Source organism: Enhydra lutris, unplaced genomic scaffold, assembly GCF_002288905.1.
Source record: "Enhydra lutris kenyoni isolate GAN:26980312 unplaced genomic scaffold, ASM228890v2 scaffoldscaffold13, whole genome shotgun sequence".
NCBI lineage: Eukaryota > Metazoa > Chordata > Mammalia > Carnivora > Mustelidae > Enhydra > Enhydra lutris.
The window spans coordinates 17821954-17849400 of record NW_019154097.1 but is presented as its reverse complement, the minus strand read 5'-3'; the positions used below and the strand labels follow the sequence as shown (position 1 = coordinate 17849400).

General features: G+C 36.4%; 1 pseudogene; it reads left to right on the top strand.

Moving 5' to 3' along the window:
• Positions 1-27077, top strand: LOC111146269 (annotated as a pseudogene).
• The last annotated feature ends 370 nt before the right edge of the window (positions 27078-27447 follow it).

The following is a 27447-nucleotide window of genomic DNA, read 5'->3' as shown; positions in this document are numbered from 1 at the left end:
ATGGACAGTCCTAGAGATTTTGAGCTGTGAGTTACACATGCCTTTCTGCAGGATTACAATGTGTACTCAAGGAGACGTTTTCTATCTTCCTGAGCAAAGTTAGATTTGTGAGATTTTCTTGGGCATATTACAATAGTATAATAAGACAGTTTTGATTGTGTCTCTCTGGATTAGGAAATATTTGGGAACTGCAATAAACTGATGTGATTTTTAGGCACTCTCTGTTCTCTGACATTTTCTTCTGAGAAATCTTTTTCTGATTACTTCAGCCATTCACTTTTAAAAAGTAATAGGAAAACAGTCATAAAATGCCGAGAATAAAAACAAGAGCCAAGCACTTCAGGGTCAAGCCCAGACTTAGAAAACGAACATCATTGTCATGTTTGTGCATTTATATCCCAATTTCTTTCATATTAAATATATAGAAAATATACGTTAAATAAAATTTGAAGCACACAGCACATTGTTTCTTGTACATTTTTACCATCATTGATTATTACAACTTTAATTGTTAATGTACAGATACACTGTTGTCTGTGTAACCATTCACCTGTTTTAGTTATTTCCAATTTTTACCTATTAGGAATAAAATGTCAGCATCTCATCCATTCTATTTCACGTGATGCTGTAATTGTGGATTATTATATCTAATTCAGATCATTATAGAAATGGAATTACTGAGTCAATGTGAGTGAGTACTTATGGGGCCCTGGGTGTATATTTTCAAATTTCCTTCCAGATATTTTCCCCTATGCACAGTCTGTCACGGCTTTCTCATTTCTGAACTCTTCATGGTTAATTGATGGTTAAAAAAGATATCTTGTGTTATTTTATTGTTAGGGTGAAATGTAACCTTATGCGATATATGTTATTTGTCATTAATACGTCTTCTCTTGTAAATTATATGAATTTGTTCCTAGTTTATTTTTCCTGTAGGATGTTTGTCTGTTTCTTATTTAATTTACAAGATATTTATGCATTAAGAACTTTAACTGTTATACACACTGCTAAATTTTCCCTCATTTGTTCAGTTTGCTTTTTTATGACTGAAAAACAAGATTTTAATTTTTATAAATCCTAATCTATCAGATTTTTCTTGTAACTTCTTTCCCACCTCCGTTTTTTAAAAATTATTTTTATTAACATACAATGTATTATTTGCCTCAGAGGTACAGGTCTGTGAATCATGAGGCTTACACACTTCACAGCACTCACCATAGCGCATACACTCCCCAATGTCCATAATCCCACCACCCTCTCCCTACCCCTCCACCCTGCAGCAACCCTCAGTTTGTTTTGTGAGATTAAGAGTCTCTTATAGTTTGTCTCCTTCCCGATCCCATCTTGTTTCATTTTTTCCTTCCCTACCCCCAAGCCCCCCGCTCTTCCTCTCAACTTACTCATATCAGAGAAATCATATGATAATTGTCTTTCTCTGATTGACTTATTTCACTCAGCATAATACCCTCTAGTTCCATCCACGTCATTGCAAATCCACCTCTGTTTTATGGTCATAAAAGCTCTCTGGATCCCAAGAAAAGATTACATCTATGTTCTCTTCTAGACTGTCTAGGAGTTGATTATTTTTATAATGAATTTTTTTAGTCAGAATTATTATATCATAGAAAGTAGAAATATGGCATTCTTTCCTAAAGCATCAATTGTTCTACCACTATTTCTTGAATAATCTTTTATTCATCCCATTTATCTGAAATTCTATCTTTTTAGAATATTCTGTCCTTCAGGACAATACTAAGGTAGGCCAGGGAAAGGGAAAAGGAATTACTCTGAGCGACAACTAAGATGACTGCGTAGAGTGGAATATTAAAACATATTCTGGAGTCATGTTGGAGCAGACTGGCGTGCCATGATTGACTACCGATTTCTCCCATGAGCACAAATGGGAGGGTAATATAAAATATTCTGTATATTTGTACATTGTGTTCCATTAATATATGTTTCTTCTTGACCTCCTGTTATACACTATAGCTTAATACATCAAATTATTTAGCCCCAATATACATAAAGGAAATATGTATAGAATTGCTAGGAGATTTTGGCAAATCTATAGCCGCTGGAGAAGATTTTAACATATCTCTGTAATTGATAGTCCCAGTGGAAAGTAGTAGGTTTTCCCCCAGCTTTATTGAGGTTTATTTGACAAATTTTTAAGATATTTTGATGATTTGATTTATATATGTGTATATATAAATCGAATATATATATATATATATATATATATATATATATATATAGAAATGATTCCAACAATCAAGCTAAATAGTACATTCATCAGCTCACATAGTTACGGTTTTTTGGTGAAAATGTATAAGATCTATAGTCTTAGTAAATCTAAGGTATACTCTACAGTGTTATTAAGTGCAGTCACTGTGATGTATATTAGGTCTTCAGAACTTATTCATCGTGTAACTGGAAGTTTGTACCCTTTTACCAACCTCTCCTCATTTCCATTGCCTTACAGTTTCCCAGACAAACACTGGTCTATTAGTTTCTTTGAGTTTGACTTTTTTTTTTTTTTTTAGATCCTGCATAGAAGTTATACTGTACCATAATGTGTGGCTTATCTCGTTTTGTGTAATGTCTTCCAGGTTCATCCATGTTGTCACGAATGGATTTCCTTCTTTTTTTTTTTTAAGACTGAATAATGTTCCACTGTATGTATATGCCACATTTTCTTTACCCATCCATCCGTTAATGGATACTTAGGTGGTTTCTTTGTCTTGGGTATTACGAATAGTGCTGCAGTGGATATGGGAGTTCAGATGTCTATTTCATAATGATTTTGTTTTCTTTGAATAAATACCAAAAGGTGGAATTGCTGGCTTCTAAGTTCTGTTTCTAATTTCTTGAGGAACTTCCATACTGTTTTTCATAATGGCTCTATCAGTTCATATTCCCACCGAAAGCATTCAAGCATTTCCTTTTCTCCACATCTTTCCCAACACTTATCATCTCTTGGATTTTTTATGATAACCATTCTAATAGGTGTGAGGTGGTGTGTTGTTGTGCTTTTGATTTGCATTTCCCTGATGATTAGTGATATTGAGTACCTTTTAATGTACCTGTTGGCCATTTGTATGTCTTCTTTGGAAAAATGATATTCGGCCCCTAGCCCACTTTTTAATTGGATTGTTTGTTTTTGCTATTGAGTTGTATGAATTCCTCATATACTTTGGATATCAGTCCCTAATCAGATATATGATTTGTGGTTATTTTTTCCTATCCCATAGATTGCTTTTTCATTTTGTTGATGTTTTCCTTTGCTGTGCAGAAGCTTTTTAATTTAATATAGTCCCACTTTTTTATTTTTCCTTTTGTTGCCTTTGCTTTTTGGTGTCAAATCCAAACAATTATTGCCAAGACTGATGTCAAGGAGCTATTCTGCTATGTTCTCTTTTAGGAGTTTTATAATTTCAGGTCTTATGTTTAAGTCTTAAATCCGTTTTGAGTTGATTTTTGTGTTGGTATAAGATAGGGGTCCAATTTCATCCTTTTGCATATGGATATCCTGTTTTCCCAACAACATTTATTAAAGTGCTATCTTTTCTCCATTGTGTATTCATAGTGCCTTTATGGAAAATTAGTTGAACTAATAAGCATAGATTTATTTCTGAGTTCTCTATTCTGTTCCATTGATCTCTGGTTGGCACATATTAGGCACTCAATAAAAACATGTTCAACAAATGAATTAGGGGCTAAGATTCTAACAACCATGCCAGTTTTGCCTGACAACATTATAATATGTGATTGTTAAATATGGTGCTTTACCCCATAATAATTTTTAGTAAAGCCTTTAAAACCAAATAAGACAAATACAACGATAATTACCTCTCTTGTTACAGAATTATGAATATTTATTGTGTCCTTTTCTACTTTCTAAATGCTATAATGAATATTGTTATCCACAATGCATTGTTATGGGTATAACCCTCCCAAGAACTTGGAAAAAAGGGTAAAATACACCTGCCATTAGAGTTAAGTTCTGATGTTCATGCATAATGGGTCAGTACACAGACACAAAAAACCATGAAAGAAGATAAAGTGGCTTCCTTGCTGGAAGAGCTTGGGTAAAACCTGTTTGAATACATTCCATCCTTAATGGAAGTCATCAGAAAGATAGTTGCTAAACCATGGGAACATGAATACATATCTTCAAAGGTTCATATGAATTCTACCCATCCCAATAACATCCCAAGGAAACTGAGTTTTAGCAATCAAGTTTCAACTTCTCTTAGAATTATCCTTTGTAAGGCAATATTAAGAGCTAACTCTGCTTGAGGGCTCACTCTGTGCCAGTCACTGTTTTATATCTATATATCTTTCCAGGTGCTTTATATCTATTAATTTATTTAATCCTCACTAGAATGCTGGGAGGCAGGCCCTTTCACTTTTCCCATTTTATAAAGAATCCTGTTTGGTAACTTGCTTACACTCACGTAGTTACTAAAGAGGCAGAGGCAGGATTTCTGAATCTAGCACCTGTGCCCTTCGCCATTACCCTGCGCACCTCCTGGGTGAGCTTTTCTCATTTGTTCATGTATCAAGTGCATCCTGAACACTTGCAGATAGATGTGCCAGGTGCTTGGCCAGCACCGAGAAGCCAGCAGGACTCCAAACACACGTGGTTCCTGCTCTTCTAGAGCTTACAGTCTAGAGGCAGACGGACCTTAGATAAGAATCTAAGCATTGAGGGAAGTGCTATAAAGAGAAATTACGGAGTGCTCTGGAGTGTCCGGTGGGGACCCTTTCCTAGACAAGAAGACCAAAAAAGGTGTCTCTAAGAAAGTGATAATTGAGCTAAGATTAGATGGATTAGTAGAAGTTAGTGAAGAATGGGGAGAGAATGTACCAGGCTTCGGGACGAGTTTGGCAGAGTGTTTCTAATCCCTTCAACAGGACCTCAGAGGGAGATGGACACATCGAGCTCTCAGTGCCATTAAAAATAGATTTCTCTGTGTCCCCTTGTCCTGACTTTATGTTCATTAAACAATCTTATTATACTTTGGCTTCACACATGCTTTCATAATAACAAGAGAATGCAATGATTGTGCAGAGTTGTAGTATTTTTGTTATTAGGAGAGTCCTTTCTCCTCCCAAATTAATAAAGCCACATTTATATCAATCTCTAGTACATTATCTTCTTTCCGAATTTGTCAACCTCAGGCTCTGAGCTTTCACAGCAGAACACCAGATCCTCTGGTGGAATGACCTGGAGTCCAGCTTGAGTTCCCCAGCAACTCCAACCTGCCCTTCCTTTGACAACCTGCTAATATCCAGTCTTTCTCGTCCATGAAGTTTCATTTATATGCGCTACTCAGTAAAAGTAGAGAGAGATGAATGGTTAGGAAAAAAAAAAAAGACTAGATTTAGCAAGCACATTCTGTGATTGTTCTGATTAGTTTTACTGAAAAGAAAGTCCATCTGGGAAAGCGTCTGTATGAAATCATGTTTGAATATTGAGGAAGTAAAACAGACACCATCTTGTCTTAGCAGTCATGTGCTGAGTGAGTAATGCTGGTATTCTTTTATGAGATTGTTGCAGTATAAGACTGTAGTAGACGGTACTAGTAAGTATTTCCCCACTACAAGCATGGAAACGAGACTTACTCATAATATTTATTTCTTCTCCAGAGTGCCTTTGCAGACCTGAAACATCTGAACTAACAAAAGGCCTCCAACTTATAATATAATGCAGCTGCTCTGAGGATTGCGTGCATGCATATGTGTGTGTGTGATGGGAGGGGATTTCCTTGTATTTATTCATTTATGTGCCCTCTGGAGAAGGGCAAGTTTAGTCCAACTGGAATTCTTAGTGTCTTTTACTGGGCATTTATTAGATGTAAAAATTTGGCTCATGTCTAAAGTATCTTCCAGGCAGTGTGCAGCTGAGAGCCATAAAACACAAGACTGTATATCGTTTGGGAGCCGTGGCACTAATGGGTGGCATTTTCACAGTGAACAATTCATTTTTCTACCAGTGCAGAATACTGCAGGTATTATAAAGAACTGGGGTTGTACAGAAGCTACTATCAAAAGCTATGTTTTATAGTTATTTGCTATTAGTAATTATTTACAATCACTAAATTAACCCTTAACACATGCACTGTGATTTTAACAGAACATAAACAAAAATGGTTATCAGTTCCAGTAACCCAGCTCTTTCTTTATTCTTCCCATTTGTCCTCCTATATTGGCCGAACCAAGGATGAGCGATCTTAAATATTACCAATTTAGAAACTCTCTAGAGTTTCTAAGGAAACCTTTCTTCCTGACTCTTCTCTTTTCCAAACCTGTTCATTCTTTTAACCAACTGAATTTGACCCTGGGAATACAGGGACGAGCCCTCTCTATCAGGGAGCTCACAGTCTGGCTGCGGAGGTGGGTGAATACATCAAAAATTAAAATAGCATGGATAAGTGTGAGAGAGGCCTGTTTAGAGCACTCTGGGGGGCACTCTAGGCACTTATGGGGGGATCCAGCAATGGGGAGGGCAATCTGAGGTGACCGCCACCCCTGAGAAGGTAGCATTTGAGCTGAGCAGTTGTTAGCTAGGTAGGTGTGAGGGCAGGGAGAGAAACGAAGCTCACAGGAATTAACCTCTCCAAGAGGTGGGGATATGAGAGAAATGTGCTATTTCCCTTCTTGCCTCATTCATTTTTGCCTCCTACCTTTCTGTCAATGGTGAAAGAGAGAAAGAGACAAGAATTCAAAGGAGGAGGTAAAAAAAAAATACATAAAAAAAGAAGATTGCAGGTCACATTGCCATCTGTGGGACAAGTTGGCTACTTGACAACAGATGTCTAGCATTTCCCTTCCCAGTAACTAGTGGAATCAGCCAAGAAATGGAGAAACAACTGCATTCATATAAGAAACTAGCAAGGGTGCCGTCCAAATGCTAGAATTTCTGTCATTAAAGGGCACATGAGACCTGTTTAAAGAAGATTAATCAGGATTGACTTGCAAATCATTTGCCTTAGAGATTAGAGCCTTCTGAACATCAAGAAGGCATTGTCCTAGAAATTAGAGCTTTGCAAAAATTAAGAATTATAAACATACATTAATTTATATGGTCCAAGGCTTGAGTTGGAAATGGACCATCAGATCATAGGAAAACCCTCCTCCTAGAAGGCCTTTGGCAGTGGCTGCTTAGAGACTTTGATGGTGTCAGTGTTGGAGGGGAGTCCAACAGGGTTCAAGAGTAACCATCCTGAGAGTTCTGAACCAAGAAAGGCTTTGTCAAGTCACTGGCTGCTAACAATGGCAACATTGGAAAACTTTTGCCAAGACTCAGACCACTAACTGTTCAGAGTGCTAAATTAGGAGCAGGCAGAAGTGGGGAATAGTCTCCGGTAAGTGACACGACTTATGCGTGGGTTTCCATAGCTGAGGCCGCACCAGGAGTGAGATCCAGACATACAGGATGAGGTATTTGATATGTAACTTTGGAGAGACACAGATGAGAAACCCCAGAAACGAGATTTACCTGCCAGGACTGCCCGCTACCTCAGATCCCTCTGCATTCTTAGTTGATCCCAAACTCCATTTGGGCTACTGTATCAAGGAGCTAGAGCTCAGCCTTACTTGGGGGAAATCCGGGAGGGTCCATCCAAGCACCCAGTTTCTTGGAGATATACCAGATGCTTATCAAAAGAATAAATAAACAGAAGATATTTCTCTCACCAAAAGTAGGAAAAAAAAAACAAAACAACAAAACCAAAACCAGACCTTAAGAAATATCTTTTTCAAAGCAAATTATTGCAGAAAGAGAAAGAGGTTTTTATTATAAGTAACAATTTTATTATGTAAGTAACAAATATTCACAATGTTTAAATTTTAGGTATAGAACTACATTGTTGATATATTTATGTGTGTATGTGGGAGGTGCTATTTTTTCTTTTTTCTTTCTTTTTTTTTTTTTCCTGCTACCCAACACGTAGACTTTCTCCCTTCCTACTCTTGAGGACTTACTAAGGAGTCAAGGCAATCCTTACATTAAAGAAGTCCAAGGTTTCAGCTTCTTGACCCTTGCCTCCAGAGCAGGTGGGCACACGCACAGGACCAGCCAATCAGATGCTCCGAACCAGGAACTTGAGTCTTGAGTGAGTCAGATAGGAGCCAATGGTAATTTAGAATGTTGTTCACCGGCAGGGGGCATGGAGGCAGCAGAGTCCAGCCGTAAGTGCTTGCCAAGATGTCTGCAAAGCCCAGTGACTCCTTGGCCCTTGCTTTGACATAGTGCCTCCCGCCTAGCTTTTTTTCGATTTTTATGCCCTTTTCAAGGTTGGCTCGCCAGCCTTCCTGTTGATTCTGTGAGCTTCATGATACTCTTCCGTAATTCCTTTTCCCCCTAAATTAGGCAGAGGTGGTAGTCATTGGTGGTATTCATCTAATACAACAGATCAGGATTTTTTTTTTTTTAAGTCTTGCCTGATAAAGAGATAATTTTGCATGCTCTTGTGGGCATTTAGAGTTTTCACAGATATAAAATGTGAAGACTTCTTGTCATAACCCATGAATGTTTAGTGCTGGGATTCCCCCGCAAGGTTGTGTCCTACTGGTTGGTGTTCAGCCACACTGCTCTGTTCATGCCTGTCCCGATTGATGTCTGGCTACCCCAAAACAGATAACCTAGATCACAGGTCATCTGTTTTCTCAACATACTCCTTAGTATCAACCACCTTCTGCATTCTTAGTTGATGCTATATTCCTCTTACCTGATTAAAACCCCTAGTTTTGTTTTTGTTTTTGTTTTTTATTATCATGACTTAAATGGTAGGCCCTCTGGTATACCTTACAGCTCAATCAGGTTAAAAATGTGACCAAATTAATGGTGTGGGACAAGCAGGTCCAAATTCTCTTTTTGAATATCAGCCAATAGTACCTCTCCCACATGGGTGTCATAAAAGCTTTAGCAAGACCTTCTCATGGCTCAGAGATATGCCTGATTTATGATTTCTTGATAGTACTTAACATTTTACTTGGATTTAGAGATAACTCTAGACACATCAATCAAGCAAGCTGTTTGCAAATCTTTCTTCTCAGCTGTTACTGGTGCCAGATTGTCTAACAAATAGAGGCACAAACAGATGTAATTTGTGACTGGTGGTGACCATTCTCTGTCATGCACCAGGCCAGCTGGTAGCACAATCCACAATACAGTCCACGGCCTAGCTCACAGATGCCTTTTACACATGGACAGTGCTTAATATCATACTTATAAAATAATAAAAGCTATTGTAGGAAATGGGTTTAAACATTTGCTTGCAAACTTGATAGCTGCAAAATAGTATTTTAGGTTATGTTATAGATTATAACATGTATTCACATAATCAGATATGCAAAGTAGAACTTTCCTTACATGATTAAAAAATAGGTATATATTGCATGTCAACTATACTTCAAAAAAAAATAATGTAGCTGTGGTAACTGAAAAATAGAACTTTAGCAAAAGAATCAACAGGGTATGTAATTGATAGAGACATGACAGTACTACTATGTGGGTGAAGACATGCATATATATATATATATATATATGCACATTTGCATAAATACATATGTATATATACACACATAAGTAGGTGGTATATGATAAAATTATAGCAATTTTGTGAAAAAAAAGGAAATTTATTTATTTATTTATTTATTTTAGAGAGAGAGAGTGAGAGAGAGCACGCACACATGCATGAGCAGTGGGGAGGGGCAGAGGCAAAGGGAGAAGCAAACTCCCTGCTGAGCAGGGAGTCCCACATAGGTCTTGGTCCTAGCCAGGACGCTGGGATCATGACTGGAGATAAAGGCAGACGCTGAACTGGTGGAGACACCCACACACCCAAAAAGAAAAATTTAAAAAGTTGTGCCAGGGTTTTTTCTTAATTATTTAGAAAAGAAATCTTCACTTCTCATCATGTATATAGGCTAATTTTTCATGAATTTAAATAACAAAAAGCCAAACTGTGTATTAGTTGGATGAAAATATAGATAAATTCTGAATGATCTTAGCATAGGAAAAGATTTTTTAAGGACAAAAGCAATCTAAGGAATAAAAAAAAAAGCAGCAATAAATTTGACTTCACAAAAATTAAAATATTTTATATTATAAAAAACACATCGAGAAGAAAACATCAAATTATTGAAATGCAAATTGTCCAGTAAATATTACCTTTCTACTCTGCCCAACTTCTGTACTTATTGAAGAATAAAAGAGGTCATCAGTCAATAGGGGCCCAAATACCATCTTTGTTATTATTAAGCTGATGTTGGAGAATGTTCCCGGACAGTGATTGGCGGTTTACTAGTATAAAGTCCCTGTATTAGGCAAGTATACCCACTCACTCACAGACAACCTTCCACCAACCTAGACCTTTACATAAAGCAGCCCCCCCACCCCACCCTGTCCCCCCGTCAAACTTAAAACATAAAGGAACAGAACAGAACTTGTTCCTCTTGTTTCACTGAGGGGGAAGTTTCCTCCAAAACTCATCAATGGGATCATGATGCTTCTTCTCCTTCGGAAGAGTGATAACAAGGTCAGAAAATAGCTAGGAACCGTATGCAAATAGAGTTCACATATAGACATCAGGAATGAGGTAGAACCATTCTCTCCCTAAGAGAAATTAAGGGTAAATGTTTGTCACTGACATTGCAACTGATTACGATCTATAGTGCGTAAAGAGCTTATATCAACTATATAAAATAAGAAGAAAGTTCCCACAGGTGATTCAACAAAAGACATTAAAAATTCATAGGCTTTTCTTTCTCTGGGATGATTGTGGAAATAAAACCACTAATTCAGATATTTTTGTCATGTGGGTTTGGATCCTGGCCGCCTTACCTTGGGGGAATAATTTAACCTCTGTTTCCTCATCTGTAAAATAGTATAATAATAATATCTACCTTGTATGGATATTTTGATAAGGAAATATACCTATCCCATGTTTAAAGATTTTAAATTATTCCTGAAAACCATCATTAAGTGAATGACCATTATTTTTAAAAATCCATTAATTTCAGTGGGAATATTTTATTCCAATTTAGGCAGTTCCCTAAGTACTGAGTACATAAGAAACACATCCTTCTTTATGGCATTTATATTATGGAATTTAGACCTTAATAATTCATAATATGTGGTATGTGGCAGGGCTACCATTTGAAGGAAACCACTGAAAAAACGTAGAAAACATTTATCAGTACAATATTTAGGGCTAGTGAAAGATCAAACTTTTCAACCACTTTAGAAGTATCTATTGATTGATATATTACTAATGTACTAAGTGATACATTAAGTAGTATACTAAGTATAATTTGAGATTAAAGAGATAGAAACAACTGAAATAGGGCAAATAACTTTTTTTTGAACCAAAATGCAAAATCCACACTGAAAATGTTAATTATGAACTTCAATGCATCAAATAATATAATGGTAAAATATGTAAAGGATAAAATCCAATAGATTGCAGAAAATTTTAGCATCTGTTTTTCATGAGAAACCAAGTGGTCAAAAGATAAATGACAGTATGTAGAGGATTTGAGAAATATAACAAGATTGTAAATTTTGAATTCTATAGCATGCAAGTATAGACTAACTCTTTTTGCAGCCCCTGAGGACATTTATTAAAATTAAGCCTAAAATAACACCCAAAGAATAATTCAATAAACTTTAAAAATGAGACATATATTATTTCTAAAGTAAAAGAATGTTCTACATTATTCTTGGGTTAATGGCACTAGGATATTTAGGATGATCTTTTTAAAAAATATTTTATTTATTTATTTATTTATTAGAGAGAAGGGGGGGGACAGTGAGCGAGGGTCCACAAACAGGGGGAGTGGGAGATGCAGAAGCAGGCTTCCCGCAGAGCAGGGAGCCCGATGTGGGGCTCAATCCCAGGACCCTGGGATCATGACCTAAGCTGAAGGTAGATGCTTAATGACTGAGCTACCCAAGTGCCCTATTTAGGATAAACTTAATGGCAGTCATAACCTTAATATGTCAAAAGTGCTTACAAAATAAGTAGAGAAATCATGAATTATTCTGTTTTTCAAAAAGAGTAAAAGACATGAATTCGATGAAATTCACAAAAATCAAGTAGATCAAAGACAGAACTTTTTAAAAGTTATGCTTTGTACTTATTTTGAAGCAAATGATATTTTAATATACAGTGTATATGAACCAAAGGGAGAAAAGAGTAAATTAGTATTTCCTTTCTTGGGACCAATTTAAAAGTAATACTTTAAAAATATAGATGTTTTGGGGCGCCTGGGTGGCTCAGTGGGTTAAAGCCTCTGCCTTTGGCTCAGATCCTGGGATCAAGCCCCACATCAGGCTCTCTGCTCAGCGGGAAGCCTGCTTCCCCCTCTCTCTCTCCCTGCCTCTCTGCCTACTTGTGATCTGTCTCTGTCAAAGAAATAAATAAAATCTTTAAAAAAAAATAAAAAAATAAATAAAAATATAGATGTTTTTAAAACAGAAGTTCTCCTTCTAGGAATTTGTCGTGTGGAGGCAGTTAAGTTATGTGACTTTGTAAGTAAGGAATTAGGCACTAGGATGTTCATGACAGTGTTATTTATGAGAATAAGAAATTGGAAATAACCCAAATTTCAGACGTGCTATTGGTTAACTAAATCATGATACAGTTACAGCCACAAAAATTTTTGTTGTTGAAATATGACATGGTAATTTGTTTATAATACATGGCTCATTTAAAAAACCTGCTTACTAAACTCTTGTAGGATATATTCCATTTTTATTAAATATATGAATATAAAACATGGCTATGCACTGAATTGTTCATAGTGACTTTAACTGTATATGGATGATACTAAATTTCTTCCATCTGCTTAACTTTATTTCTCATTATTCTATAAGACTCATATGTGATGAAAAAATAGTGTCTGTTAATAGTTTTAAGAAGTCATGTCTCCAGTTTTAAATGCATCTAGAAATTCATTCTTCAAGTTAGCAGTGCCATCTGCTGATCATGTTGGGAGTGTTCCCTAGAACAACAAAAAATTTGAGAACATAGGAAAGTCAATAATTATCAGAATCAAACATTATAACATATTTAAGAAAAAAGAGGAATGTATAAGAAGAAATCTTGTGAAATTCACTTAGTTTAACTTACGTCTGATACCATTAAAATGGTTTCCAAAATCTGAAATATGGACTCTAATATTCTCTTATCCCTTTGTTTTACATTATAACTCTATCATCTTCAATTTATAGCCTCCCCTTTCATAGAAATTACCCAAGAGAATATGAATTCTAGCCAAATATAGCTGTTAGCCAGCAAATTGTAATGAATTCCAAGGGTCAAGTTGAAGTCATAAATAGGAAAATGAATCAGGTCAGAAGTTCAGGTAAAGATAAACAAGAAACAAATAAGGAAAAATTGTTTAGGACAATGGTAGTGAAAAAGAATGTGTTGATGGACCTTTTCTATATGAAGGAGTGAATATCTGTCACAAAGATAAGTCCAATAGCCTATAGGAAAGACGTAAGAAATATACAGCCTACATTTTCCTAATTTGTCCAAAAGGATTTAATAAAAGATTTGTCAAATGTATTCACACTTCTGGATTGCATCTACAATAATCCCCAACTCTGTCCATCATGTCAAGAAAAAAAAAAAAGGAGTCCAGATAATCTGATAGTACTTTTTCACAACAAACCCATATTCAACTAATGCTTCATCTTAGCAGTTGCACACTACCTTTTCAATAACCATTCTATAACACTATTGAGGCACAAAATCAAAATTGCTATAATTATCTTAATCCATCTTTCATGTTGAGAAAACTTCAACAGTATTTGCCCACTTGTGATATCTATGCAACTGTCCCATGTCCTCTTGATATCTCAGAGATGCTTGGTAGTGATTCTGGTGTTGCAAAAGAAATTGCTCTTTGAGCAGAAGCCTGAACTTCAACATGTCTTTTGCTGAAAAGCATCTTGTGCAGCTTTGTGGGATGCTTTTGCTTTTAAAAAATGCACATTATTTTCAAAGTTACTTTTAATCAAGTTGATGACAATATATTAAATATATAAATATATTAAATATTAAATATATTAAAATCCGCCACTTAAAATTGGTGGCATCTGGAGAGCCCAAAGCAAAGGCAGTGGTGTAAATTCAAATCTCCCAACATAGCCTCTTTAAAAAAAAAAAATCAGAACAATAAGGAGAAATAAAACTATGCAAAACTTTTGTAGTAGAGGTCCAAAGTTTAAATTATGTGTAAAATTAGAAAAATGCAAACAAAAGACCAGTGAACTCTATCTCATACTCCTGACAGAAGTGTAATTTGAGAGCACTAGCAGCCCATTCAAAACTGCGTGAGACAGAAAGGGAACTGTCAGTGGACCTAAGATAGATCTAAAAATCACTTTGAGAGAAAGAAAATCAACCCTAAGTGTAAAAATACTGAAGAGGAGTAGTGACCTTGTGAAATGGGTTTAAAAATGTACAGAGAACATAAGGAAGCAATTGGAAAAGAGTAAATCTTGAGGGGGAGATAAGGCTTGAAAAGATGAGAGAGACTTGTCTCGGAAATTTCACAGTGAATGAAAAAAAGAAGCAAAAGAGGGAAATTTAAGATCCTGGAAGACAAAAGGAAATAAAAATGTCAAAAAGCACACATTTTTCTTTACTCCCTACAGAAAAACAAGCACCATCTCGAAAGAAATTATACTTTGTTATATTGACAGAAGAAGGTGTTTTTAAGAATCTCATAAGGGGCACCTGGCCCTTGAGGAACTGTTCCTCAAACAAAAGAAAAGCAAAGCAGAAGGAAACTATAACACAATATTCCAAGTGGAATTAGATATTCTGAAACCAGTATTTGGGAATTAAAGCAAAACAGAACAGAACAAAACAGATTGGATCAAAAATCCAAGAGCCAAAATAGGAAGAAATAAAATGGGAATTGATTGAACTGGAGGGGGGAGGGGAATCGTATAAAAAATAAAGACTAAATTATCAAGAACCCAAGGAAGAAAAGATATGAGTGAACATTTAATAAAGTGCAATGAATGATAGTAAGAAAACAACAATGGAGATGAAAAATAGAGATTTTTTTTTTAAGGCCAAAGGAAAGTGATTAAGATGGTATTCAAGCAAAGAAGAACTAGCTTAAGTATAATTGCAGTTTCAGAAGGAGGAAAAATTAAACAATACAACAGAACTAATACTTAAAAGTATAATCTAATAGACTTTCTGGAAACAAACCAGACCTATATTTACATATTGAAAGGGCCCACCAGATAGAAGGAAAAATTGACCCACCACAATAAATATGGTGATATACCCTATTAGACCTATGAGTCTAAAAGTAGTATAGTTTAAAAATGAGGAAGAAGATTCTCAAGGCCACCAGTTTAAAAAAAAATCCAATAAGTTATAAGAACAAGATTAGTAAACCAGCATCAAATTTCTTAGAGAAACATATATAAAGCAAGCCATCAGTTGGCAGCATTTTCAAACAGCTCCAAGAAAGGAGGTATGAACCAAGAATTATGTAAAGGCGAGTTGTCTTTCATCTATCCATGCTAATATGCTAGAGAGCAGGACATTCTATACTCAACAGCCTTTCTTGAGTAATCTGCTAGAGCAAGAGCTTCTTCTAACCAAAGCTATCACTGCTGAAACTTCAACCAAAAAAAGGCTAATGGCACACATTTAATACATTCGGTTGTAGATCTAAGTAAGACCAAAACAAAAACATGGACAAGGATGGTAGAAGAATATGTTGTATGCTATATATTAGAAGTTATTCTTCGATGAGTATAAACAGTGCAACTAAAATATGAGAGGAGAAGGGACAGCCAAAGAGGAAGGTAGAATAATTTCGTTCTTCTTTTAATATAGGGAATAGGGGAGAGTATATGGATATCAGAAAAACTAATAAAATACTGAGGAAAAGGTTAAAGAAGAAAGGACTAAATGCATTTAAAAGGAATAAGAAGAAGGATAACACTAGAACTTTCTAAATAGCAAAAGAGATTTTAAAAGGTAAAAAGGTGAAGAAAAGATGCAATATATAGAAAAAGAACTCAAAAAATATATATTGTAATTATAAAATAATATGATAGACTTGAGATAACAAACACCAAACTGATAATAAGATCTCAAGGAAGGGACATCTGGGTGGCTCAGTTGGTTAAGCGTCTGCTTTCAGCTCAGGTCATGATCCTAGGGTCCTGGGATCAAGTCCCTCATCAGGCTCCCTGTTCAGATTGGAGTCTGCTTCTTCCTCTGCCTATTCCTCGCCCTGCTTGTGCACTCTTTCTGACAAATAAATAAATAAAATCTTAAAGAGAAAAAAGATCTCAAGGATATATAAAGCTTTAAACTCTGGTTTAAGCCTCCTTAAGTGCACATGGCAGTTACAAAAATTGTCCATAGATCATGTCATGAGGAAAATAGCAATGAGGATCATAAAGTAGAAATATTTTGCATTATCTATCACAAAGCCAAAAAATAAAAATTACAACAGAAGTCCAACTGAAAATTTGAAAGCGTTCCATTCAACTCTTGCCTAATAGATGGTGAGGGAATACAAACTGAAATTACAGAATTTTTGAAAACTAATGATAATGAAAACACTATGTATCAGAATCTATTGGATATATTTAAAGTACTGATCAGAGGCAACTTCATAGACTTAAATTTTTATGAATAAAAATGAAAGAATGAAAATAAGTGAATCAAATTTCCAGATCAAAATACAAGGGGGGGGGGGAGACAAACAAGAATAATAAAGATAAATAATGCAAACCAAAGAAAGAAATAAGCAAGGAAGTAGTAAAGATAAAATCAGGAATTGTTGAGGTTTAGAAGAGAAAACAGTAGATCTAACTCATAAATAAAAATCCCCATTTTGTAGCAAAATAAAATAGACAAAATTCTAATTTAATCAAGAAAAAAAGTTTAAAAATACACAAAGAGAAATTGAGTAGAAACAAATTGAAACAGAAATCATTTAAAAATCACAAGGGACTGCTTTATAGATGTCGATACAAATAAAATTTTAAAACCTTGAGAAAATGGATAATTCCCTAAGAAAACTGTATTTGATTCCTAGGGCTGGCATAACTAAGTACCACAAATTGGTGTTTTAAAACAATTTCTCATTGTGTTCTTGGTTCACCTTTTTTACAACAAGAATGAAAAGCATACCAGAGTCCAGTCTTTTCCATTAGTTTTCTGTGTAAGTTCTTAAGGAAAAATGTCTTCTTAATTTATTATTTTACGCTGCAAACCAAGCTTGATGGCTTTGCTTCTCAAGTGCAGTGTGTTTCCACTTATGAATTTCCCCCTTACTCAATAATGCCTGCTGGTCAGTGAAATTATCTTAATGTTCTAATCTCAAATATATTCTGCTGGTAATGGATTGGAACAGATGGAATAGAGATGGTATTATAATGTGTTTGGTCTTATTGCATTACAATATAATTTTTAAAAATATTTAGGAAATTATATGAAATATGTGCTAAAACTTAAAGGCACAACTGGAGTAGGTTAAAAGCCTCCTGAAGCCATAATGAGAGTTGGGATAGATCTTGGTTACAGAGTCAGATAATAACAACTGTGACACAGATAAAGTCACTGTTGGTAGCTTAGAGTATATTCCTTCAGACATTACGTGTGGTATACATAACACATAAATACACAATACATGCATGTACCTTCGTTTCTAAAAATAGGGAAAGTATTTTTTATAATTATTTCTTTGTTTTTATTTTTTAACTGCCACAATGTTGTATAATTTTTAACTTTTATTTGGTATTTTATGGACTTACAACAAGCCAAACGAATATTTTAAAGAAACAATATTAATTCCTTAAAAATACACACAATTTTAATTCTTAATATTATTTACATTTTGTGGTTATTGAGTTTGTATCATACATCTCTTATTGGACTTTTAGCTTATTTTTTAAAATGCTTCAGTATTATAAAATAAGGCTTTTGTGAGAGAATTATTCTCTTAAGATTAGTTGTAAAAATAGATGTTCTTTTGTAATATTCCCAGTATTTTAATTGAAAACAAGTCACAAAATTACTGTGAAGTAAAGAAGCACAGCACGATACATTTGCCAAATAAACCCAAGAGCTTATGAAAACATCAATACAATGCACAAAATTCTCATAAGGAATAAGGAAAAAATAAGGATAAGGAATAAATAAGGAATAAAGCATAAGGAAAACACAAATACTTGTTTATGAAGGCTAATACCTCATACTTCCATACCACCAAAAAGGAAAAAATTGTTTGAGTAAGAAAGTAAGAGACAAATAAAATAAATAAAATAAGAGACTATAATTCAGAAAGACAGCAGATGAGAAAGATAGAAGTAATCAGCTCACGTGGAGGTGTGGTGGCAGATGAGCAAGGAATCAAGAGACTCCTTGCTCTACACTAGAAGGATATTCCAGAACAACTACAATAACAGGGGAAAATAAGCATTAAAAAGTCACATGGGGTGCCTGGGTGGCTCAGTCATCCAAGTGTCTGACTCTTAACTTCGGCTCAGGTCATGGTCTCAGGGTTCTGGAACTGAGCCCCATGTTGGGCTCTGGCTCAGTGGGGATTCTGCTTGCGATTCTCTCTCTCCCTCTGCCACACCCCACTCACACTCTCTTGTTTTGTCTCTAAAATAAATAATCATTTAAAAAAGTCATGGAGAAGATAACTCATTTGGAGATGATTGTCTAAAATGGCAGGATGAGGCCTGAAGTGCAGGATATCTCAGAATAGATCATAGCCGGGGCACCTGGGTGGCTCAGTGGGTTAAAGCCTCTGCCTTCAGCTCAGGTCATGATCCCAGGGTCCTGGGATCGAGCCCCGCATTGGGCTTCCTGCTCTACAGGGAGCCTGCTTCCCCCCCCCCCCGCCACTCCCCCCACCCCGCCTGCCTCTCTGCGTACTTGTGATCTTTGTCTGTCAAATAAATAAAATCTTAAAAAAAAAAAAAAAAAGAATAGATCATAGCCAATGTCCAAAAAAAAAAGGTTCTGGAAACTAGAAGGTTTCCTCTAGCCACCGTAACGACCAAATGAACTCTCACAGACGAGGGCAATACCAAAATATAGTCCTAGTGTTCGCCAGTGGCAGCACTAATATTTGCTGACAGTATTTGCTGCTGAGTTAACATTTTCCTCTAGTACTACACTTAGATGATCTGTAAGTTTAGAGTTCCGGGCAGCTCATTAAGATGTATCCTTGATGGGAACTTTCATGTCTAACAGCCCATGACAACACCATCAGCCCTTAACAAGGGGCCAGAGCTATTTCTAATAAAGGAGTTGCAATTATTATTATTACTATCACCACAGTTTCTTTTTTCTTTTAAGGGTTTATTTATGTGTTTGAGAGAGAGAAAGAGAGTAGGAGCCAGGGGAGAGGCAAAATAGGAGGGAGAGGGATGAGCAGACACCCTGCTGAGCGCTGAGCCAGGACTTAATCCAAGGACCCTGAGATCATCACCTGAGCCAAAGTCAGACACTTAACTGACTGATTCCCCTAGGCACCCCTCACCACAATTTCTTACTAGAAGTTTGTGTTGACACAAATGAAAAAATCCCTATGACATGTGAACATAAACATATTGTTTATTGACACCATCTGTTGCGATTGCTTCACTTTGACTTTTTGCAGGTGGAAGGAAACAGATGATGCATTTGGCCTTGACCTACCAGGTTCTATCACAGAGGTTGAATACAAAATTCTTCCCAAAAGGAATACCAAGCCCCCAAATCTGAGCACTCATACTCCTCTCAAATAAGGGTCTGGGAATGGAAGGCACTTGATTTTCTCTTTTGGAGTTAAGCACATGAGCCACTGGAGGGCAGCAGAGACACAATTTTAACACCAAGGTCATTTACCATTCATTGACCAATCAATGGATTTATTCATTTAACACAGAATGAGTGACTACTCCGTGCAGGGCGTTCACCTTTAATTATGACCAAGGTCATATGTAAACTATTTTGTTAATTATTTCTATTGTGAAAGAATATTTAACAGACATATCTATCTGAATCCCCACTGTGTCTAGTACAGACTGAAATCTTAAGAGATTTTTGCATAATGCAATTGAGAAGTTATAAAATTGTAGAATTTTAAAGATAGTATGAAACTTACAGAACACCCATATTTACTAATTTCTCTCTTGAACAATGTTACTATCTTTTCTGTTCATTCCTGTGTGTTAAATGTTTGTTGGTTTTCTTTTGACCTTTTGGTCAAACTTTAGGAAAATAGAGAGGAGTGAAAATGGAAATAAAATGCAGCCATAGGTAACTGTCATTAATGTTTGATCTAATTCCTCCCAGTCAAATATATGTAGATGTATGTTTATTTGGTTTTCAGATTTGATCTTGGGATCTATAGATATCGCTTAAAATGATACTGTAAAACGGGGGTGCCGTATCCATATCAATAAATTTAAAGAGAAAATACCAATGAAATAAAACTTTTTCAGAAGTTCAGTATTTTGGGGGCACCTGGGTGGTTCATTGGGTTAAAGTCTCTGCCTTCGGCTCAGGTCATGATCCCAGGGGATCCAGTCCTGGGATCCAGTCCAGAATCGGGCTCTCTGCTCAGCAGGGAGCCTGCTTCCTCCTCTCTCTCTTCCTGCCTCTCTGCCTACTTATTATCTCTCTCTGTCAAATAAATAAATAAAATCTTAAAAAAAAAAAAGTTCAGTACTTTTTATGTTACACTGTGCGGACCCAAACAATTTATCCAGATGGAGTTCTCATCTCTCTACTATTTCTCTAGAGCAGTTCATTTTACTTTCTACCTTGCTTTAAAAAAAAAAAAAAAAAAAAAAAAAAAAAGATTTAAGTTGATTTTGGAGATGCCTTGTATTTTGATCCATCATAAAACATAAAGCAAGAAGAAGCCATGTAATATTCTCAGTAGGAAAGATCAGACATTACTGATTTCAGGATGAATCATTTTCCTGAACTAAATAACTAAAATAATATAAATAACTAAAATGTATGAGGTGGGGCAAAGAGAAGATGTTTAACTATGTGCATTTACCATCAGATGTCTGAATTCATGCAGTCAAGTAGTGAGGCTAAGGATAATTTTCCTTATCTCACACGCTTGTCACTGTAAAATGACCTTACCAAGATGAAGCATAGTTCAACTTTCGACTTACTCATTTAGCAAATTATTATCACTAAGATGTGCCAAGGCTGTATTTCACATCATGAGGTTTGCAGAGCAAACCAAGTGTAGTGCCTGTTCTTGAGGGGTATACAGTCTAGCCGGAGCGAGACAAGGAAATCACTTGCCGTGATAGGGCTACACAGTGTAAGGCCTGGAGTGTTGTATGGTGCGTGAGAAGTTCACCTTTGCCTGTAGCTCAGGAGCAGAGCATTTGACTGCCTAAGAGGCTCACCTGCCCACGCTTTAGTCCTTGAAGTTTTAGCCAAAGAGATGTTTAGGCTAGAAACTAAAGGTCAGGGGGAAAGAGTCAGACAAGGTGGGGGAGGAAGAGCATTTGGCCAGGGAAACAGCATGCAAAGGCCTGTTTGTGAATGGTTAGTAATTCATTATCAGCAAGGCAGGCGAGGTAAGCTAAGAGTCAAACGGTAAAGGTCTTTGTAAACCATTATTAAGGAGTTTGAATTTTATCATGCAACTTAATTTTAACTTTACAAAGTGAATTCTAGGGGTGCCTGGGTGCCTCAGTGGGTTAAGCCTCTGCCTTCAGCTCAGGTCATGATCTCAGGGTCCTAGGATCGAGCCCTGCATCAGGCTCTCTGCTCAGCAGAGAGCCTGCTTCCCCCTCTCCCTCTCCCTGCCTCTCTGCCTACTTGTGATCTCTCTCTCTCTCTCTGTCAAATAAATAAATAAAATCTTTGAAAAAAAAAAAAGGTCAATTCTGGCTCATGTGTGGAAAATGGATTCAGGTAGAAATAGGAGGATGGAGGTCCAAATTACATCTACAAGATGATGAATGCATTTTATTATAATTAAAAGAAAATCATTGATTCATTCCAAAAACTAATATAGAATCTAGACCTAGCAGGTGTTTGATGTATATTTAATAGTGACTGAAAGGATGAATAGATCTGTAAACAATTTAGCATCCATACGTAGACTTCCTTAGGAAGACAACTGGCCTATTCTTATTCTGTCTACAACAATGTCAATATCACTATCCTAATTATATTTCTAAATCAATATCACTGACTCAGAATTGTACACATTGAAAAAGTCAGCTGCCTAATCCTCTACTACGACTGTCAAGAATTGGAAAAGTTTGGGGCACCTGGGTGGCTCAGTAGGTTAAGCCTCTGCCTTCGGCTCGGGTCATGATCTCGGGGTCCTGGAATCGAGCCCCGCATCAGGCTCTCTGCTCAGCAAGGAGTCTGCTTCTCTCTCTCTCTGCCTGCCTCTCTGCCTACTTGTGATCTCTTTCTCTCTGTCAAATAAATAAATAAAATCTTAAACAAAAAAAAAGAATTGGAGAAGTTTGATTTTTTTTTAAGATTAATTTATTTCTTTCAGAGAGACAGAGAGAGGGCCCGGGGGTCCTGGGGTGGGGGGTGGGAGGCAGAGGGAGAAAGAGAATCTCAAGCCGACTCCCTAGTGACCTGTCCCATGACCCAGAGACCATGACCCAAGCCAGAATCAAGAGTCAGTTGCTTAATTGACTGGACCACCTAGGTGCCCTGGAAAAGTCTGATTTTTCTCTAAGAGTATGCTTCGGTTTCATAGAGGAAGAATCTGTTTCCTTTGTTGGATTTCTTTTACTGGTGTTATTGCTCCAGTCTATCAGCTTCCCTTGGGGAATTTATTTTGGCAATCTAGTCATTTGTTCAGTGTTTATCCATAAAATGGACAAGACTACATGAAAATTCACCCTATTTTATAGTTCTGATTAAAAAATGAGACCTGCGTCTCCAAAAGGCATATGATTGCACAGATCCGTACATACAGCACATAAAATATTGTTCCCTCAGGCACTAGTTAGCCTTAGGGTCAGAGGGAAAATCAGAAGGGAAATGTCTGATTATAACAAAATATTCGTGTAGCACCGTGTTTCTTGGGTAACAAACGTCCTCTTTGCTGTTTGTTAAGAAACAAGCTAGGAGGAATGGAAATTCTTTTTCCAATTTATTTTCTTTAAGAAACTTTTTGATGGAATAATTTCAAAACTACCGTGTCTGGGAATAACATTTTTTAAGCATGGCAAAGTATTATAGGAGCAGATGGTGCTGAAGGACTTCTTAAATATGAGAGAAAATTACATCCAAACAAAAGACAGTAAGTCAAGGAGACACTTGAGTTATCTAGAGCTATTAATATTTTAATTTGATCATTTGGTATCTGTGATGTTCCCTTGGAACTGCTTAAATATATTTCAAATTTGTCTTTTGAATTGCAAGTTAATTGCAATTTGTTGTCAGAAAAATAGAAAGGAAAACAAACTGAGGAATAGCATTCCTTCAGGAATTTTCAAAGATGCAAAAAATAGTTTTCACATATAGTCATCAAAGGCACATGATATTTCCAAGACCCAGATGGCTTGAGTAGAAATATTAACATTTTCTAAGCCAAAAGGAAAAAAAGTTAAGTGGATGGAATAGTTTGCCTTTTATACTTAAATTCATTCAGAGGTGTTCCATCATTTTAATCACAGAAAAATATATTTGAAAGAGCCTTCAAACAATTGCAACTCCCTCTAATCCTCACCCTCCTGGGGTAAGTGAATGTTATTCTTCCTATTTGCATATGCAGAAAGTAGCAATTAACAATTCATGGATCAGTGAATATAGGTGATTCTCAGTTTCACAAGAATAAATTAATGCAGGTGATAATTGTGGGGTGGTGAGAAACATCAGAAGTTAATTCTGTATGGGTGAATGGTGGGAGGGAAGTGGACTATTCAGGAGGTAGAAGGATTGTTGAAGATAATAACTTTGTTTTGGACATGTGGAGTTTGAGATGCCCACAGAAAACTGGATGGTTGATCCAAGTTGTTAATGATTTAACAAGTCGAGAGTTTGGAAAAAGGTCTGGGCTGGGAATGGAGCTTTGCTTGTCATGAATATCTGAAAGTGGATGAGGCCACTCAAGGGTAATGTGTATAGTATGATAATATGAGGCCAAAACGCGAGTATGCATCAGAAAAGCTTTTAAGTGGTGGGAGGAGAGGGCAGAGGCTAAAAGCCTATAAAGAGAAAGCAGATGATCACAGGATGAGCAGTTTCTATCACCTACTGACATTAATGGCAAATATTTACCAAGTCGAGCATGGTAGTCTTTACAGAAATGGTGTTCTTTTCTTCACAACCTTGCAGTGAACACTTTGAAGTGGAATGTTCTAGCTAATTTCATGTTTAGCATGAAACCAAGATGAATGAAAAGGAAAACAAGGTATGCAAGTATAGAGCATAGAATCAGTTTCAGTTTATATTCCAGGGAGCAATTTCTTGAGGAAAGCCAAAGCTAGAAAGGAAACCAAATGACAATATTGGGAGCTACGCGGTGGAAATGACAGTTCTGGTCAGAATGGCGTATTCAAGAGCTAGCAGCTCCTAGTTTATCTTGTCCAGAGTTCACATGAAAATATTGACGAAAATCAGGAGATGATGACAATCCAAAACAACAAACAGTGAAAATGAGTATTAACAGACTGTTAGAACCCAGAAGAAGGGATGCATGGGTAGCTCGGTCAGTTAAGTGTGTCTGCCTTTGGCTTGGTCATGATCCCAGGGTCCTGGGATCGAGTCCCACGTTGGGCTCCTGGCTCAACAGGGAGCCTGCTTCTCCCTCTGCCTGCTGCTCCCTCTGCTTGTGCTCGCTTTCTCTATCTTACACAAATAAATAAAATCTTTAAAAAAAAAAAAAAAAAGAACCGGGAAGAAATTTTCAGTAATTCCTGGGCCAACGAAGGTTGATTTATTTTAAAAAATGAATAGTGTTCTATATAATTTTCACTTTGTGGAACGGAGCTGCTCCTGGCACACAATAGTCTGTGGGATCACTAGTTACTACTGGAAGCCTCAACTTCTTCATTAGTAAACCTTACTTACTAGGATTTCTGTGGATTAAAGGAGCTAATGCAGACTAATTGCTTATCAGAGAGCTTGGTACAAAGGAATTAATAAATAGTCAGTAGTTCTTAAATGGATCTTCTCCCAAGTTGCCAAAAATTATTGATTAAAAACAGGAAAGAAGGAGCATTCAAAATAACAAATGTTGACAGTAGAGGCTGACCGCCTGTTGCCAGAATCTGGGAGGGATGTTCTCTAATCACTAGCTTGAATGAAACCCCGTTTATGAAACAAGTGGGTTTTTTCTGCTTCTTCACTTTGTGAAACAAAACTATTTATTACCATCATCACCAACATATAGAACTTCCTCTGTGCCAAGTACTGTGTGACGTGTGTGTTCACTTGGGCTCTAAGCATCCCCATCTGTCAGCCCTGGTCAGGGCATCTGGAATCTATGGAATCACATGCAAATTATGAATTTTTCTGGAGAGAGGATCTATAGCTTTCATAAGCTTTTCAAAGTGTTGTGTGCCTTCCTCCTGCCCCCATAGACTAAGAAACAGTGTCAAGTAGAACCTTCTCATTTTACTGAGAGCCCAAATGGGCTGTCACCCCATCAGGTCTTATTTACTTGTATTGATCACCCAGAGCCTCTATACTGTCAATCATGAGGTCTCAGACTGGTGAGAATAATCCTAATTTTGCAAGGGAGAAATATACATATTATTGATTTTATTTTTACTAAAATCTGCCTAATGTCTTATTCCTGTTTTGAAATATGGTTTTATCACAATCTTTATCATTTTCTAATAGTTCTCTTGCCATTTTTATATTGGCCACTTCCTCTAAAATCTAGAATCTTGAGTCTAAAAGGTTCAGTTATCACACTATAATGCCATTTTATTTGGTTATTTGCTTATTCTCTCAGAATTTGGAAGTCACACATTCAGATGTTTCCAAAAAAGCCAGCAGTTCTAAAACTGAAGCCATTGCTTTAAAATGTGTATGAGAAGGTCACAGAAGGAACCAAATGTTCTCTCTCCACCCTATTATGAGACCTTCACTATCCAAAAAATAGAAAGCACTTAACGAAATTCAGGGATTGATTTGTCATTTACGTAAAACTGGATAAACACTTGCAGAGTAGGAGTGTAAAAATTGTTGAGCCTGCTAACTTCAAGCCTAGAAAATAAAAAATATGAGAGCTGAAACAGAATTATAAAATTATAATATTAGAACTCTTTTGTGAAAATGGCCTCCAAATAATTACTTATTCAGGAGCCCGGTGGTTCCAATTCTTACTCTATAGGCACTTTTCAGGCACTGATTTTTAAAAACTACCACAAGGCTTACATTTTTAAAAAAGATTTATTTATGTATTTGAGAGAGAGAGGGAGAGAAAGAGTGGCGGAGGGAGAGAATGGTCAGGCAGAATCCCCACTGAGCCTGACTCCAGGCTCGAGCCCATCACTCATGAGATCATCTGAGTTAAAACCAAGAGTTGGACACTTAGGCAATTGAGCTACCCAGGAGCCCCAAGTACAGAATGTATTCTTATGTAACTAGGGCGCTTCCCCAACTTATAAATGCCAGTTTTCCAGTGGACCCCCAAAGGATGTCTATCTTTGGCCACTCCGTGGGAGGCCATGAAACTTTGATTTGTGCTCCGAAGAATCCTGGAAAATACAAATCTGTATCTGCCTTTGCTCCAATTTGCAACCCAGTGCTCTGTCTTTGGGACAAAAAATCCTTTAGTAGATATTTAGGGACAGATCAAAATAAATGGAAGACTTATAATGCCACCCAGCTTGTGAGGTCCTACCCAGGTGCTCAGCGAGACATAATAAATGATGAAGGAAAAGATAACCAGTTCCTTCCAGATGGACAGTCACTACTTGGTAACTTCATAGCTGCCTGCACAGAAAAGAAAGTCCCTGTTGTTTTGAGGTTTAAGAGGGTTATGATGATAGCTACAGCATCAACGCAACCTTTATTCCTGATCACATCAGAGATCATGCAAAATACCCGAATGCATGAAAAATTTAAGATAAGAGAATTTCTTCAGGACTACAAAAAAAATGTAATAAACAGAATTGCAGGGAAAAGTGATTTTAAACTGTTGGATTTCATAGTGCTAAAAATTCATCATCCATAGTTGAATCACTTTCTGAATAAACATATAAAACCTGAAAAAAGTAATTTTGAATTTCTCATTCTATGACTTTAAGCATTTTTTCATAATTTTCAAAGGTCATGAAATTTTTCTCATATATATCCGTGTGATGATATTGCAATTACAGTTGAAAATTTGCTTCAAAATGGTGTTTTGGTACTAAAATTTTTTTTCTCACTATTTCACAAAATCGTATTTATTTCATGAATGTCCCGCTCTAATAGTTAATTTCCT